Source organism: Canis lupus, chromosome 28, assembly GCF_003254725.2.
Source record: "Canis lupus dingo isolate Sandy chromosome 28, ASM325472v2, whole genome shotgun sequence".
In the NCBI taxonomy this organism is placed as follows: Eukaryota; Metazoa; Chordata; class Mammalia; order Carnivora; family Canidae; genus Canis; species Canis lupus.
In genome coordinates this window covers 39,569,352-39,574,016 of record NC_064270.1, presented here as the reverse complement: position 1 = coordinate 39,574,016, position 4,665 = coordinate 39,569,352, and the positions used below count along the sequence as shown (strand labels likewise).

Here is a 4,665-nt window from a genome sequence, read left to right as displayed (position 1 = left end):
GCTCTGAACATTGCTCCAGAGAAAGCGGCAGCAGGGGACAGGCAGTGGCACTCGCTCCATCCCCTGCAGTTGTAGCGGACGGTGGCTGGGCACGGATGACATGTCAGCCCCTGCGCGGCCACGGGGGACACCTCCCAGCCCCAGGGCGGCCTCCTGGGGACGCCTGCCCGAGCTCCTCTTCTGCAGCCCCTCACTCGACGTCCATCGTCCCGTATTCTCCTGTTTCTCCTTCTCTGGAGGGCGATTCCCCTCCATCCGCCTCATCGTTTCTGCCCCCGCCTCCTGCTCAGCCAGGGACAAGGCGGCTCCCAAGGGACAAGGCTGTGTGTCTGGGCGAGGTCAGGCCTGGGGTCCAGGACGCCGGGAGAGCACCTGCCAATGCGGCCTTCTGGCCCAGCCTGGGTGGGTGACAGAGGCTCCAGGCACAGGGTGTCCATCCATCAAGGGGACGTCCCGGAGCCCGTGTCCCCCACATTGTTCCCTGTTACTCCCCGTGTCCCAGGAGCCCCAGGAAGGGGAGCGCAGCCCGGCTGTGACCAGGACGGGCCGCACGCCGGTTCTGTGTGTTTGTGGCCGTGGCCAGGGGCCTGGGGCCACGAGGAGGGTGACGGTCCTCTTGTCCGGAGAGTCTCGTCCCTAGCGAGGCTCTGGGGGCACCTGCCCATATTGCATGGGACTGTGGGGAGATAACGACCCGGGGAAGTGGGAGACCTCGCCGTGCGACACACGGTGCGGTTTGTCCTCGTGCCCCCAGAAGAAAGCCGCCCGTGAATATTCATTTGAGACTTTGAGGCTTTGGGGGTCAAATTTATTTCTTTGAGGTGTGTGGTCACACTGAGATGCGCCTTAAAGCAAATAGGAAAAAAAAATACAGGCTTATTCGGGCTTCACGATAACCTGGAACTGATCTGTGACCGATTTCCATGTTTAGCAGGAAAAAAAATCCAGTCAGAAAAAAAATAAAATTTCTGGCCAAAAAAAAAGTTCTGGCCAAACCGTGGCCATTTGCATAATTTTGTCAGATTACTAATTAGCTGGACATGTATTTTGTGAAAGTCCATCCATCGCTGACGGAGCCGAGACACTAGGAGGGCGGAGCCGTGTCTCATCCCGTCGCCGGCACCTCCAGGGTGATCCGCTCCCACCGGGCAGGAAGCAGGCACCGAATAGGAAACAGAAGACTGGGGCGCTCGGGGGCTCCGTGGGAGAAGCGTCTGCCCCCGGCTCAGCTCATGATCCCAGGGTCCTGGGATCGAGTCCCACGACGGGCTCCCTGCTCAGCGGGGCGTCTGCTTCTCCCTCTCCTTCGGCTTCTCCTCCTTCTCTCTCTCTCGATCTCAAATAAATAAATAAAAACTTAAAAAAAAAACATAGAAAATGTGTTCTGTTTTCCCAGTCACATGTCAAGGTGAATTTTACCTGCGGTCCGTATTTGGGAGCTGTTTGTGTGGCGTCTCCAGCTCTCATAAGCTGTACCTCCAGGAAGCTGAAATGGGGGGGGGGGGCGGGAAGCCAAGCAAGAAATCTCTCCCTCCTCCGTCCTCCTCCTGTTGCTCCCCCTACCTCCCTCCTCACCCTCCGACTCCCCTCCTTCTCTGCCTCCCCCCACCCCCTCCTTCTCTCCTTTTCTCTCTCCTTCTCCCCCCTCTCTCCCTCCCTCTCTCCTTCCCTATGCCCCTTTCTCCCTCTCTCAATCCCAGTCCCAAGGAAGGACACGGTGACCCTTCCCTACACCATAGACATGGGCCAGTGGCATGACAGGGGCTGGAACAGGCCTTCCCTGGGAGTCAGGGGGCCTCGCTGCCATCTGAGGTCTCCATGCAGGCGCCCTGGGCTGCCCTGGACTCAGGTGAGGTCCCCCAGGGCTCAGGATGGGGACAGAGTCACCTATCACGGGCCTGGGAGCTGCAGAAAAAGCCTTTCCTAGAGCCGGGTCACCTGGCGCAGACCCGAGGACATCCTGGGTCACCAGGACCAGCAGCGGGCCTGGCTCCCACGGCCTCTGCACAGATGTTGGCTTTCCTCCTCCTCCCGCCCTCTGACCCCTCCCTGCGACTATAATTAGTGCTCTATTGCAGGTAAGGGATCAGGAGAAGCTCAGCTGTCCCCACTCAAGTGCTCTGGCAGGTGAAGAAGGGAGACAACACATCTGTTCTTGTTGCCATGGTGACTGTAGGAAAGAGGGGTGGGCAACAGGAGCTGCGGCTTCTTGTGCCTTAGGGTTCCCTAACCCAGAGCCTTTGGCTCCCTGAGGATGGCGGTGAGGGAGGACAGGTGCAAGCCCGCCCTGAGTCCACCCAGCGTGTGCAGGATGAGCAGGGCTGCCCTGGGAGCAGCCACGGGGGAGGCTGAGGTCACCTCCTGGGGACCCCAGGGTCACTTCCATACCAGCATCTTTCTGCAGGCGCAGGACCCCAGGGACTCCCAGGTCCTCAGGAAGGGAACTGCGAGGCTCCTGAAAACCAGCTCTGTCCTGCTGCTTAAGGCAAGAGCGTCCAGTGGTGTGGGAGCCACACGGATCGGCCTGGGACACACGGGCCCCCCGGCTGCTGGCCTGGCTCCCCAGCTCTCAGGACGGCATGCTGCAGTGGGGTCAGCAAGCTTCTGCAAGCCCTGCAGCCCCAGCTCCCGAAGTGGAGAAACCCCGCGGAGTCGGTCCTTCTCAATGCCAGGTGCCCTTTCTCAGGGGAGGAGACACGGTCCCTGTGCTCGGGCAATCGGTGTGCGAGTCTCGGGGCCACGACGGGTCGCCCCTGCCCGCCTTCCTCCCCCGGCTGGGAACCTGCAGGTGGGGCAGGGGCGCTCCTGAGAACCCATCGGAGCCTCTCGTCTCGACGGACACCCCCTCCCTCCTGTGCAGAACCGTCCGGAAAGGAGAAGCGGAGTGAGGTGAGGAGACTGGACTGCGTCCTCCCGCCAGGTGCAGGCCACAGGCCGCCCCCTTGCCCTGCGCCCCGCTGTCCTCCTCCCATCCCGGCAGCTGACAGCCCGGCCTTGCTCACCACCTAGGAGCACCCATGACCAGCCCTGGCTGCACTGGGGCCTCCGCCTCCCTGATCTGGGAGTCCTGGTTGGTCCTGGAAGGCACCCTGCAGACGGCCCCCTGACATAGCCTCTCGTGGTCTAGCTTGCCCCAGGCCAGTAGTCTCCAGGTCACGTGCCCGTCGCAGTGAGGGGCAGGGGGCCTCCAGCGGCCTGTCTGGGAGACCCCACCTGCAGGGACCGTGCTGTGGCCCATGGGTGACGCTTTCTGGGGGATCTTGGTCCCTCTGCTGCCCTAATACTCAGGCTCGCACCTTCCCTCCCTGACCCCCCCCCACCCCACTCCCATCTCTGCATCTGCCCCTCCTGACTCCGGGGTGTCATATGGACACGAGGCAGAGGCATCCTTCAGGGTGCGACTGTCCCGGCGCATCTGCACGGAATCACCACCGGCTAGCTGGCTGCTGGGCAGCAGGGAGCAGTCGTTCCATCTTCCTTGACCAGAGGGAGGCTTCCAGGGCACTGAGAGGGGCGGTGGCTTATGGGATGCTGGCGTGCTCAACGCTGGGCATCGAACAGTCCAGCCCCTCAAATCCCCTTTTCATTCTTCCATTAAAAAAATGGGTCCTGATCGTTGGCTGCTCTTCCCCACCTGCTGTCATTTCTCAAAACCGCAAACTGGTCTCCCTTCCAGCCTCGACCTGGAGGAAACCCACGAGGGTCCGGAGACGCTCCTGGCGCGCAGGCATCAGCAGGCCTCAGCAGGGGTCGTCAGCTGTCTCCCGTCCGTCCTGCGTGCCTCGGAGCCTGCGAGGGGAACAGAGAGAAATGTGGGCACTTGGGGGAGCCCTGGGGCATCGGCCCAGCCTATGCCCCCTTTACACTCCACACGGGGTGGGACGGCATCCACGGCCTGAAAAAGACCCGGCAAGCCGGGGCTCAGCCCCCTCAGGGACGACAGCCAGTGACCCCACCAAGCAAAGCAGCGGAAAGAGTGGGGGCCAAGAGGAAGGGGGAATCCGACGGGTGGAGGAGGGCGACGGGGAGGACCCGTGATGGCCTTGGTCCAAGCGCAGCTTTCGGCGCTCTTCTGAACAAGCCTCTTTGAAATGGGGCTGGCAGGGGCCCCGCAGAAGCCACAGAAGCCGTGCTGGGAATGGGGGGATGTGAAGAGTGGGAAGAGGGGGCAGGGCGAGGAGGGACGGCAGTGCAGGCTCCTGGCACCCCCCCAGCAGGTGCACGCTCCCCGGCTGCTGCTAGGGTTCACTGCCGTGACGCCGCCCTCCAACAGACGCCCTCCCTGCTGAGGTTCCCTCCGGCCCTGTCCCCCTCCTCACCCCTGTGTCCCGAGGGACCTGCCCAGTACGTCGATCGAACCCGGATCTCATCACCACTCCTTCTCGGGAGCCAGACCCGGCTGCTGCTACGCAGACTTTTACAGACTCCGGGTATTCAGAGGATTTCTTTGATTGCATCGCAAGCGTCTGCGATCCTCGCCTCCCGATGCTCCCGGTGCCAGAAAGGTGGACAGCCGAGCTATTAGCCCCCGACCATGGCAATGGCTCTAGACACTCCCAACCTGTTCTCTCCCACAGATGCACCGGGAGCTCTAAAATTAGGGCTCTGGAGGCTGATGGTGAACCTTTGACACCATTAGCATCAATATTCAAAATGCATTTCCAT

At 61.8% G+C, this 4,665-nt stretch overlaps 2 long non-coding RNA genes across 2 annotated transcripts; one reads left to right on the top strand and one right to left on the bottom strand.

Moving 5' to 3' along the window:
• Positions 1–805: 805 nt before the first annotated feature.
• LOC112672613 (uncharacterized) lies at positions 806–2,122 on the bottom strand. The gene is made up of 3 exons (XR_003144390.3): positions 1,888–2,122; positions 1,420–1,486; positions 806–1,336 (listed from the first exon to the last, which is right to left on the bottom strand). It is a non-coding gene; the product is annotated as an uncharacterized LOC112672613 (long non-coding RNA).
• A 50-nt stretch (positions 2,123–2,172) lies between these two features.
• Positions 2,173–3,587, top strand: LOC112672612 (uncharacterized). Its single transcript, XR_003144389.3, has 3 exons — positions 2,173–2,274; positions 2,405–2,672; positions 2,861–3,587. It is a non-coding gene; the product is annotated as an uncharacterized LOC112672612 (long non-coding RNA).
• The last annotated feature ends 1,078 nt before the right edge of the window (positions 3,588–4,665 follow it).